This window comes from Peromyscus maniculatus, chromosome 1 (genome assembly GCF_049852395.1).
Source record: "Peromyscus maniculatus bairdii isolate BWxNUB_F1_BW_parent chromosome 1, HU_Pman_BW_mat_3.1, whole genome shotgun sequence".
NCBI lineage: Eukaryota > Metazoa > Chordata > Mammalia > Rodentia > Cricetidae > Peromyscus > Peromyscus maniculatus.
Window position 1 is genome coordinate 87,309,887 of NC_134852.1, and position 13,007 is coordinate 87,322,893.

Consider the following 13,007-nt stretch of genomic DNA (forward strand, 5'->3'; position numbering starts at 1 on the left):
CATTTCATTGACTTTTTTCCTGCCTCTCCAGGCATGGATATTTTTTTTCTTTTTTGTTTTTTTTTTGAGACAGGGTTTTTCTGTGTAGCCCTGGCTGTCATGGACCTCACTTTGTAGACCAGGTTGCCTCTGTATCCAACTCAGAGATCTGCCTACTTCTGCTTCCCAAGTGCTGGGATTAAAGACACCACATCTGGCTAAGTGTGGCCTTTCTTAAGAGCAGTGGTTCTCAACCTTCCTAAGGCTATAACCCTTTAACACAGTTCCTCAGGTTATGGTGATTCCCATCTATAAAATTATTTTTGCTGCTACTTCATAACTGTAATTTTGTCACTGTTATGAATTATAATGTTTTATGAATTGTAATCTGTAATTGTCTTATGTGACCTATGTGAAAGGGTCGTTGGACTCCCAAAGGGGTCGCTATCCACATGTTGAGAACCGTTGCTTGAGTCTTCCTAAGAACTCCTCTCTAGAGTACATGAGCTGTACCCTAAGAACCCTAGATAGTATCATATCCCCCTCCATCCTCCCACTCCAAGACAGGGTCTCTCTGTAGCCTTGGTTGTCCTGGTTCTCACTCTGTAGACCAGGCTGCCTCAAACTTACAGATCTGCCTGCCTCTGCCTCCTGAGTGCTGGGATTAAAGGTGTGTGTTTCTCAAACTTTAACAGGTACTGGAGTTGCCTGGATGGCTTGTTAGAACTACATGCTGAGCCCCCTCCTCAGAGGTCTGGGAATGGAGCCTGAAATTTTTCTTTTTATTATTTATTAATTTATTTATTTTATATACCAACCACAGTTACTCCTCCCTCCCTCCTCCTCCTGTTCCCTCTCCCAACTTCCTTTCTACACCGCCCCCCTCCCACCGACTCCCATCCAGCAGGAGCTGCTGCTGCTACTGCTCTGGTTTGGGAGTTACACTCCGAGGACCACATTTCTTGACCAGGACTGTCTAATGTGCCTAGTAATCACCTAGAGATTTTACTAAAATGTAGGTTCTGAGTGAGTAGGTCTGAGATGGAGCCCAAAAGCTTACCCTTTGGCTAGCTGCCAGGATGTTGTTCCTATAGGGACCGCATCACCCTCAGAGTAGCGTTACCCCTAATGCACTGCCTTGAATCTCTGACTGGCAGACACTCAAGTGTTTTTACCCCTTAGGATTAAGTACTTCCATTCCAGCTGCTGTTCTCAACGGTTTTTGCAATGGCCTGGTTATCTGTGAGCGCAGTTCCCTCTTCAGTGCAACCCACCCCATCCCTGCTAGAAGCCGAGTGCCCAGTCAGCTGTGGGGACACCTGTTCATCCCCACAGCGTGCAGTGGGGACAGTTAAGCCTCATCAGGCTCAGGCTCTTTCTGGCCATTGGACATTCCGCTCTCTTCTCCCAGGGGCCTGCTCTGCCCGCTCCATGCTGGCAGAGGCTGCCCAAATGCCAGCTGTCCCTTGCCCTTGAAACCAGCCCCGGTCAGCCACTCTGCTGGCTTCCCTGCTGTCCCCAGCCACTCCAGAGTGACTCCACACTGCAAAAATGAGCCTGTGACAACCTGGGCTCACAGCTGCTCTGGAGAAGGGCAGAAAAAACTCAGACACAGCTCTGAATAAGGAAGAATTGAAATGACTGGAACATGGGAGACAGAATAAGGAAGAGGTGTCAATCTATTCTTGCAAGAGGGCTGTTAATTGCTGGAATCATATAGAAAGGAGGCAACCAACCTAATATTCAGCATAAGTGAAGGGGGGCATTGTGTGGGGTGGGACAGTGGAAAGGGGCATGGGTGGACTTCTGGAGGCATACATTATATACATTTTTCCCATATATACCCTGCAGTGTTCTCTCATTCATAAGAAAGGGTGGATGGCCCACCTTTGAGGTGACTGGAGAGATTATGGAGAAGGCTAGCTGAACCTTCAGGTTGTGGAATTAATCCTGGATTCATCTCCCAGCTTTTTTTGACCACAGGCCAACAGTATTAGACACATCACCACATCACTTAGCTTCTCCAAGTTGCTTCCTCACTAATGATAGTTAAATGAAATAAAAATAAAATAATCTTAAACAACTGTGGGCACATAGTGGGCACACGGGAAGCAATAGCCTATATCACCTTATCATTAAAAATGCTAAGCTCCTGCTCCTTTTTCCAAGCTCTGTTTAGTTCAATTAGACACAAATGATAAAAATGTACTATTTTTCCCCCTTAGAAGCTATTACTTTAACTCTGTGATGCCCATACTTGCCCTCTAGGTAATCTTTGCTTGCTCAACTCAGCCTCTGAAGAGCATGTTTTAAAATCTTGTAATAAGAAGGCAACAACAACCAAAGCAGCAGGTCGCCATCGTTGGCAAGGCTTTTAGGGAATTACTTAATACTAAATACCTGGAAAACTGAAGCATAACTGACTGGACGGCTCCCACGGAGTCTAAGAACAGTGGGGGTAGGATGGGATGAACAGACTTTGCATCTTCTCTTGCTCCAAAAATTATTGGCATGAGCAGATGCACAGAGTGGGTGGTCATTAAATTGTTCTTGATTGAAAGAAGAATGTCCTGGGAGCTTACCTATCCTCTCCTGGAGGACTGCGACAGGCATGTTTATCTAGAGGTGGTGTTTGGTTGGTTTTGCTGCTGTTTGGAGCTGCTGGGAAGCAGGGCATTTGGGTGTAAAGCAACAGAAATTGAGTGCAGTGGAGTTCAAGGAGGAGTTCAGTGCGAGGACTTTGGGAGCTGTGGCTAGAGTTAGCAGAGAACAGACTTCATTGAGGCCCACCCCGCTGTAGGGATGGATCAGTTCTGATGAGTCAGAAGATGTACCTCTGCCTTATGACCTAAGCCTGGCATCTCCATCGCCATCTTTTCAGGACCAGCTCTCAAATGCTGTGTGATACATCCCTTAGCAGCCCTAGTATCAGCAGCCCAAGTAATTGCCATGCCCGGGACTAACCCATGGCTTATCCCCATGCCAAACCATTACTTTAGCCTGGTGCTTTCCTTAAAAGACAGACTGGTTATAAGGACAGTCACATGACTCCGAATTCAGCACTCACCTCAGAGGATGGCATGGAATGCCCATTGTCTGTTTGTCCCTGTGCTATTGTTTAGTCACGTTGTGCCTGCTATGGTTGGGATTAAACAGTCTGTGTGCTAACGTCTTGGTGCCTGGGATGGCACTGTTGCCAGTGATGCAGACATTTTGTAGGCAAGGCTAGAAGGAGGTCCTTAGGGTCATGCCTTTGCAGGGGATTGCAGGACTCGTCTCTTCCTCTTTGCACCTGTGGTCAAAGGTTTGTTCTACTGTGGGCTCTTACCGTGATGAGCGGCCTTGCAAGATGCCCAAAGCAGTAAGGCCGCTTCAGACCACAACTGGATCCTTCAGAATAACTCATTTTCTATTTATACGTTAACCACCGCAGGTATTTTGGTACAGTGATGGAAAGTTGACTAATACAGTGCACAGTATCTTTAAATTTAAAAATAAATGCTTAGCGCCCTGTGCATCGATAATCCACAGAACACGACCAGCAGATGGCATTGACCCAACAGCCCTGTACCATAGAGTTATTTCCATGTTGTGCTATTCTTATTTAAGACTACAGCTAGAGGACTATGCCCCTGTCAACCCCAAGCTTTATTTCTGAGTTGTGTTATGAAATGGCCATAAGAACACCTACATGGAGAGATTGTCATATTAAGCTTTAATAAAGGCAGGCATGGCCTGGTATAGTGGTATATGACTTTAATCCCAGCACTTGGGAGGCAAAGGCAGGCAGATCTCTATGTGTTCAAGTCCAGCCTGGTCTACATAGAGAGTTTCAAGGCAAGCCAGAGCTACACAGTGAGACCTTGTCAAAAAAAAAAAAAAAAGGCAGTAAACACCTGAAATCTTAATTTGAAGCAGAGAGGTAGGGGCATCGACATAGTTTAAGGACATCCTGGATCATACAGTGAGTGCTGGGCCAGCCTGGGCTACATAGTGGGCTCCTGTCTCAAAAATAAACATGATCAAAATATGTTGTATAAAAAGAAAAAATCTGTTAAGAACAGTAATGTATGCAAACAAATAAAAACTTCAAATCTGTAAAATACATGTAACATATCTGTAGCAGGGAAGAATATAAAAGGCAAGAATTAATTATAACTTGTTCTATTAATATGTAATCAGTGACTAAGCCTTTATTGGTTTATATATCAGAAGGTTTTTTTTTTTTTTTCCTCCCGGTGCTGGAGATCAAGTCTAAGGCCTTTCATGTGCTAGACAAGTTCTCTACCACGGAGCCACAATGGCAGCCCCTATATCACAAATGTTAAGTCAGAAAGGGTTGTGCCGGCATGTTTCCTAGCTCCTATGTCCCTCCGTGGTAACAGACTTGGTCAGGACATTCATTCCAACACCTCTAGGCTCCCTCCTCCCTGTTCTGGTTGTCTGTACCTGTGCCAATTCTGCTTTTAACTCAGGAGTGACATGGGCTTCCCTTTTCGTGGGAGTGCATTATTTTGTGTGAAAATATTAAAGCAAATGGCTCTCAGGCAGGTCTGATGATCTCTTCCTTGTATGACTCTGCTGAAAACAAAGTCGAAAAAGTGAGAGAGAAAGTAGGAGTTAGGAGGGTTCAGATGGGTCTCTCTGGCCCTGACAGCCTGCCTTAGCATTACAGTGAAGCAGGGGTAGCCAGTAAATTAGGGCAAGTTTATTCTCGCGATAGGAAACCTGGTCACTGTTGCCAGGACACAAGAAGTGGACACAGTGGGCGGTGTGGTGATGCAGAAGCCTTTTTTCAAAATGTGACTTTTGAGGTGGGTCCTTACTACGTAATCCAGGTTGGTCTCAAACGCTGGATGCCTCTGCCTCTGCCTGTGTGGGATTATAGACTTGGGCCCCATGTTCAACGAATAATGACTGGGACCTTTCAAGTAGGAGTGGAAGGAAACTGTGAACATACATGTGTACTACATATGCGTGCATGCACATTTAACACATGATTAGGTTCCCAGCAGAGTAGTTCATCTAGACACAACTCGTTCATGTTACCCGTGACTAATGGAGGTAGTCACCTGTCTACTCTGCACAGTTTGTCTATTGCTTTCCTTCCCAGCTCCCAGCCATTCCCTTCTAGTCATCCAGCCCGTCTGCCTTCTAATCTCTACGACATAGTCCAGAGATAAATCCAGTGGTTCTTGTCCCCAGGGAGTCCCAAACGGAGGAAGAAAAACAGACAGGTAAATGGATAAATTCCACTTGGCTGCCACGATTTGGATTTGCCTGTGCTGGGATGCTGCAGGCTGCTGGCTTCAGGGTTCATGCCCATAGTGCTTGCTGCAGGGGCTCCCGGGTTTTTCACATCCCCACCACTCCATTTCTTTCCTTTGCAATCTCCTGTCTTGCTTGCTCAGCCCTCGTGCCAACTGGCTGGGTTCAGTTCAGTGTCATGAAATTGCTGTGGTTGGCACACAGAGTCTGTTCAGCCCCTCAGAAGCCTGTCTGGTGCCAGCTCCCTCCTAGCAAGGGCCAATCTGCCAGGGACAAGGCCATGTGCCCCATGCCCTCTCCCTACTTGCAAGTGTTCTTTGTCTGAGGACTCCAGAAGGCCGGCTCTCACCCAGCTTCTCTGGTAAGCTCTGTCTTCCCTACGGGGCTGGGCATTTTCTCTGGTCATTAAGCACTCGTTGGTGCCTTTCAGCTGATCCGGGACCCACCTGGGAAGCCCTGTGGGGCAGCTTGGTCACCATGCAGTATAAAAGGGCAAGCTTCACCATGCCCACCTCCTTCCATCTGCCCTTGGAGAAAGGCCAGCCCAGGGGAATGAAGGAGGGACTTTTGATTTAACTTCTCCTCCTCCTTTCTTGTTGTTGTTGTTCATTTTCAGACCTCCAAAGAAGTGGGATTAGGCTGAAGGGGGTGATATACATCTTACTACCTCTGAAAAAGCAGGGCCAAGTGTGGAAAGCTCTGTTTTATTCCTGTCGTCTTACACTCAAAAGCCTCTGCTCTCCATACCCTGGGAAGCAATGTAGAGCTTTGCTCTTAATAGCCTCTGCCCTGAAATGGAAGTAGGCCACCTATGTAGCCAAATCTCACCCGCCCCTCGGTGGTCTAGCCCTTCTTCCTCCTGTTTTAGCCACACTGGGCAGCTCTCTATTTCCTAAACACTTCTTTATCAAGAGTGCCTTGAAGTTAAGTTTTGACATAACTTCTATTGGGAAAAGTCTTTTGTTACTTTTAGTTGGGGAGACTTTACTTTTCCCTCTTAGAGTCTCTCTCTCTCTCTCTCTCTCTCTCTCTCTCTCTCTCTCTCTCATCACTGCATTCTGTGAATCTTGCATACTTTTCTCCATCTTGATCCCTACTTGGTCACATGGAAAAATATGGCAAGTAGATAGAACTTGCTCTTCATCACTTCACACATCCAATTCTGTTGGAAGTATCAGCTCCATGGTTGGGCTCCTGTCATTGTGTTTATGGGTCACTACAATGGATGTTACGCAGCGCACCATGCTATGGTGTATTGGGTTCAAAGCTATTGTCCTCACAAAGCTTTGTGTTTATTTCATTAGTTTAGAAACTTTCTCCATCAGAAGTAGCTCCCTAGCAGGCACTCAATAAAAGCTTAACAAACACCAAGTGAATGAAGGGTCAAGTGTGTTCTGTGTGGAGGGTGGGGGTGGGAGATCACCAAGCAACCTTGGTTGGGAAGATGTTCCATGACCCTTGGCTCACACAAATATCCTATCAAGGGAGGGTGGGAGGCCTCCCTCTCTTTCTGCCCTCACTTTATGAATCTATACATCAGCAAGGGTGATTTTGTTTCTAAGGTAACAAAAGCATTTCTCCCTGGATTCATGTGCCTTTGTCACGTAATGATACAGACAGCTCAAGTCGTGATTTCGGCAGCACTTTGAAAGAGCTAGCTCTTCATTCTTAAAATATGTTTTTATCTTTATATTGTTCCCGAGGTCTACCATGTTCATCTTGTTTTGAAGCGGACACAAGCTGTCTCCAATTAGGAAGAACACAACCTTGTCCCCTCCCGTCTTCTGATTGGGTCTCATGTCCACCTAAATCGTTACATTCATGGCCCTAGGCTGCAAGTCAGAATCAAGTTAAAGAGTGCCTGAAAAATCTGCTTAGACAGAAAAATCAATGGGAGAGTGGGAAAAAAGCGAGACTGATTTCAAACTACAAATTACCTAACTTCGAGAGCGAGCACACGTGGCTTCCTCCTTTAAAGACTTGGAAGGTGGAAATTTGCAGTGTTAATTCAATAGTTGAGAGAAATGACAATACTGGTTATGTGGGAAATTTCTCCCTGTGCCATGGCCGGGAGGAAGCACTCCGACAAGTTCAGTAATCATTCGGTATGCCGTCTTTGTCTCCTTTCTCTCAGTCTCCTCCTTTACTTCCTCCTTTCCCTTCCCCCTCTCCTGCGGCTATCCCTCCATTGTGGGCTCCAGGGCTCAAACTCAGGTCATCAGGCTTTCACAACAAGCACTGTTACTCACAGAGCCATCCCAACAGCCCACATATCTTTCCTCTTGTCATTAACAAAACATTCAAAACATACTACAGCCCTCCACTGTTCTGGAGCTCACCAGAACCTGGTACTTCTACTTAATTTTGTGTTTTCTAGTCATTTTATTAATGTTAGTACCAGAGGTGTGCTGAATAATCAACCTGACATAGATATAAACAATGTCAAATGAATGTGCAATCCCTGGTCAAGGCGAAGAAAGCGTATGGAGCCATCAAGGATCAATGGTGGGTCATATGAGTTGACTAAAGAAAGTCTGTAATTTTGATCAGGAAGGTAGCCAGGATGTTGTAGGTGGAGCAAGCAATGTTTGGGATCTGTCTTATGTGTGTGAGAAACAGAATGACAGAGGTCAAGGCAACCATGGCAATTCTTATAAAAGAAAGCATTTAATTGGGGCTGGCTTACAGTTTCAGAGGTTAATCTAGCATCATCATGGTGGGAAGCATGGCAGCATGCAGGTAGACACGCTGCTGAAGAGGTAACTGACAGTTCTACAGTCTGATCTGCATGCAGCAGGAAGAGAGACAGACTGGCTTGAGCATTTGAAACCTCAAAGCCTGTCTCCAATGACACACTTCCTCCAACAAGGCCATACCTATTCCATTAAGGGCACACCTGGTAATAGTGCCATTTCCTGGTGACCAAGCATTCAAATCAATGAATCTATAGAGGCCATTCTTATTCAAACCACCACAGTAGATAAGGGGAAGTGATGTAAATATTTGGTGAGGAAGGAAGTTCTAGCCATCATCTTAGTGTGTGTGCCTCTCCCCTTTTCTGTGTTTAGCATTGTTACTATCCATCCTTTGTTCTCCTTGCCACTTCCTTCTCCTGTGCCTCTTGCAGGCTGCCTAACATCACAGGGATGCTCATTAACAAAACTGTGGTTAAGAAACAGACAGAATCAGCTAATAGGTTTTCTGCCCCCTTCACCCTCAATAAATTTCTCCACCAACACAGTTAGCCAGATTAAGCCTAATTGAAAAAGTTTAATAACAGGTGTATTGAACAAAGCAACTCCTGGTTGGGTTCTCTGGTCCAGGAGATCAAGGCCAGAGAAGTCCTGTGCTGAGCCAGGGCAGGAAAGTTGTGTTTCTCTCCCCACCCCAAGACAGGGTTTCTCTGTGTAGCCCTGGCTGTTCTGGAACTCACTCTGTAGACCAGGCTGGTCTCAAATTCAGAGATCCACCTGCCTCTGTCTCGACCGCTCAGCAGAAAAGTTTTATAGACTGTAGGCGAGAGGGGTGATGATGTTTCTGACACAAGCTGGGCTTGTGTCCAAGTATGGTCAATAGGTGAGCTAAGTTTAGGCGGCTGCGGACTTCAGGAGAGGATGCTGCGGTAGCTGCCAATGATGCAGAACTGGCATCCTTTTAGTGCCTTTCCGAGTTCAGAGACTCTCTGAGTGGGCAGGGAGAGACAGAGAATGAGAGAGAGAGAGAGAGAGAGAGAGAGAGAGAGAGAGAGAGAGAGAGAGAGATCCTATTGCCCCCTGTACTTCCATTGTTTGGTTGGTAAGGGGTCCCAGGGGTTCCTGTAATAACAAATGAGTAGCCGCTGTGTCCACCAGAAACTTTACAGGTTGGTTCCCTGTGGTGAAGGTTACCATATGCTACTGGGGGCCTAGGTTGAAGGAGCCTCAACTTTGCTAATCCTCCATAACTAGGATTGGCTTGGGTTTATGTGGGGGGGGGGCACCTATTTCTGGCGTGGCCATTTGTTTTTCCAATGACCCATTTCTTTGCAGTAGGTGCACTGGTCCTTTTGTAAAGGTCTCCTCTTTCTATCATGGTGTGCGTGGGCAGAGTTGAGAGTGGCTGGGGATGGTAGTGCAGCCATGCCTCATCTTCTTTATCAGATCTTCTTTGCTGTCTCTGCCGTCAAACACTTTCTGGGCTATCTCTAATAGTTCTGACCTGTTCTTTTGTGCAAACCCATCCATCTTTTGTATCTTTCTATGCTGTGTCAGGGGCTGACTGAGTAACAAAGGCCAGGTTAATTACCTTGAGATTTGCCAGGTCCTCTAGGTCTATAGGAGTGTGTAACTGATAGGTGTCCAGGAGGCACTCCAGGAGAGCTGAAGGTGATTCATCTGGGCCCTGTTTCACACCTGTTATCTTAGATAGGTCAGTCGGCTTCCAGGCTGCCTGTTTCATCCCTTCTGGCAGAACCTGGTGGTAGTCACAGAGTGACCTCCTGTCTCTCTCTGTGTTGCAGTCCCTTTGGGCTCTCCTTCTTGGCAGAGCACCGTCAATCGCCTCTGCCCTCTGGTCACCAGCCATTGAAGCTATTCCAGGAAGTGCTTCAGTTGCCTTCGTAAGAATCCATTCCCTTTCTTCGGTAGTAAAGAAGGTATGGAGAATCCGCTGACAGTCATCCCATGTGGGGAGATGAATGAAAAAGACAGAATCAATTAGAGAAATTAAAGAATCAGGGCTGGTACTGAAAGGGGGGTTCTGGTTCTTCCAGTTGTAGAGATCTGTGTTGGAGAAAGGGACATACAGGTAACAATGGTCAGGAAACAGCCATAGGGAAATGAGGACTGAAGGAGGTGACACCCCGAACCAGAATTGGAGAAGTCTGGAGGGCTGTATGGGACTTCCTGAAGGGTGTGGGGAGGGGAAAAGACAGGGGGATGTAGGAAAGAGCTGGGGGGGAGGTAGGTGGAGGTAGGGAAGGACTAGATGGTGGGGTAGGGGTAGATGCAGATGGGAGGGGGCAGATGAGGCCTTGATGGTGGGGACGGGGTGGCAAAGGTGGAGGCTGAGGTGAGGAGGGGAGAAGAGGATAAAGATGGTTACATGAAGGGAGAAGGGGTTCTCCCTCCTGTGAGTCCTGCAGAACTGTCTTCAGGGGGCTTGTTGGTATCTGCTACAGGCCCTTGATAGGTCTGTCTGCTGACAACCAGGGCTTGGCCACCTTGCCAATTGCAGACCATACAGACCTTCACCTAGAGGGACGGGTTGGAAGTTGCTTCAGCCCAAGACAGGATGTATCCAATCTGATCTGGGTGGCCAGGCTTACTGATGGTGACATTACCCACTGCCCAGACTATCTGAGAATCAAAAGTACCCTTGGAGGGTCTGTCAACCCGGAATGCAGACTGTTCAGTTTCACAGAATGTTCAGAGGTGATGCTTGGTGATAGGATAATCATAATCCTCCTTAGCTATGGGGGGGGGTAAAGTTTACCAAAATTCTTTAGAACACAGGCTAGAGGGCTGTTAGGCTTGCTAATCTTATTACCTACACTGTCTGTCAGTTCAGTCACCCCAAGTCCAAAATCAACCAATTAACACAGAAAGTACAAAGGACAGAAAGAGGACAGAAGCCCAAGACAAGACAAACAGACATAAAACCAGACCAAGAACCTCAGGTGGGCGATGCAACATCTTGCTTTTTGCCCTGGATGGGAGAATATTGGGGTCCCACTGAAACCCCTCCACATCCCAGATAGGGATCCCACAAAACTAAACCAGATTATGACTCACCAGAAGGCCTCTGTAGATGCTTGCCGCTTTTCTCAGTATGAAAGTTCACCCCAATATTTCCTGAACTGAAGGCAGCCGTGGAGCCTTGGAATGTCTCAAGGCACGTGCCTCCTGAGGCAATTCCCCAGTCCCCTGGAGCGAATTAGAATTTGGGTGGGTGGTCTGAATCTCTCTGGGACCTCAGGGCCATTATTAACCCCAATGGAGAGAATAAGACCACTAACCACAATTTGAGCCAAATTTGAAGCAAGCTTGATTTTTATTGGGGTGCACCCAAGAACTGTCCAGCGACTGCCTCCTAAGTCTGGTTAAAGAGAGCAGCCTGGAATCTACTCTTTGGATCCCTTTTAAGGAGTAAAATCCCAAGCAGTTTTTACAGAAGGGAGACAATGAGGCAACAAGGAAATAAAAAAAAAAAAAAAAAAAAAACCTTAAAAAAAGCATATGGTCACCTACCATGTGATCAGCGAGGGTCAGGGAGGGTTGGGGGAAGGTCAGGTTCCAGGAAACAGAGAGCAACTCAGCTCTCACAGTCAATAGAAACTTATTTTTCAAAATGTAGCATAATGGCTCCTGCCATTTAAAATGGAATCAGGCAGTTCCTCACCATGAGGCCAGGAGGTGGTTCAGGCTGAGAGGGTTGGGGTCGTGGTTTCAGGGACAGGAGCTCAGGAGCTTGCAGAGGGGGCAGCAGGCCAGTTCCATCTCCAGTGGGAAGGGCAGGGGCTCAGGCTCAGGCAAGGGCATGGCCAGCGGAGGCTATGGCCAATGACTGCTGCGTCACCAGCTCCCTGCAGCCATTACTGCCTCTTTCTTCTCCTTCAGTCCTAACTCAACGCCTCGACCTAGTTCTCCAGGAGCCGCTGCCTCTTCCAGGGGAGGTCTCAGAGTAGCCATAGAACCCAGGGGTGGTCCAGGGTCCGAGCCTTTGGTGGCAGCATCATGCGTGGTCCAGGAAGCCCAGGCAGAGGGGGTCCAACCAGGGCCTGGGGTGGGGCCCTCAGGACCATAGGTCGGGGGATACCTGCTGCAGAAGAGAGAGCAGATTCCGCTCTCTCTCTTGTAGCACGTGGGGGATGAAGGCTGGGCGCTGGATAGGGGCCCTCTGAAGGGCCACAGCTGCTCGCCTCAGGAACATGGCTTCTGGAGTCTCAGGACTATCTAGGTGACTGTGATCAGCAGGGTTAAAGCCGTCTGAACCCAGAAAAGGAGTGCCTCCCACTATGGGAGGAACTACTGTGACTGCCGCAGCTGCCTGGGCCTCCAGGGTCTGTTGGACCTGCTGGTACATGTTGGTGGCAGTAATTGGGCAGATCACGGGAGCTGCTGGGACCTGGGTGGCCTCTACCAGGGCCATAGCTGGCACAGCAGTTGGGATTCCGGCCACTCCTCACTCCCAGTACTCCCTGCTTAAACAGGGTCCTCTCCACCTCCATTTCTTTCAAGCATTTCTGGCTGGTCTTGCCCGGAAGGCTGACACCAGGCCTCAGGACCACAGGCGCTCCCGGCATGGGAGTCCCAGAGCCACCCCGCCCAGCCATCACTGATGTTGTCGCCTTCGCTGCTGCGAGTTCTCTGTTGGTCGACCCCCTGGCTCCTCCCTAAACTTCACCTTGACCTCTTTTACTCATGAAGACAATATTTCTAAGTGTCTTTTTACAAAGGCATAAAATGTATAGCAAAGCCTTGCAAGTAATTTGGTTTCAGGCCTGGGCACATGTAACCAAATAAATGCTGTCCGAATACACTCTTAGATTGTACCTTAATGTGGTCCACACTGACCTCCCAAGGACCGTTTGGGACCACAGATGTCCTAGTTTACTCTCTGTGGCTGTGATAAAATACCGACCAAAAGCATCTTGGGGAAGAAAGGGGTTTGTTGGGCGTGTAGGTCGCACACAGTCCATCACTGGAAGATGCTGCAGCAGGCACGAAGGGCGGGTACCTGGAGGCCAGAACTGAAGCCGAGGCCGTGGAGGGGTGCCGCCT

The 13,007-nt window shown here is 47.7% G+C and overlaps 1 pseudogene; it reads right to left on the minus strand.

Moving 5' to 3' along the window:
• Positions 1 to 1,330: 1,330 nt before the first annotated feature.
• On the minus strand, positions 1,331 to 12,783 carry LOC102927165 (RNA-binding protein 42 pseudogene; annotated as a pseudogene).
• Between the last annotated feature and the right edge of the window lie 224 nt (positions 12,784 to 13,007).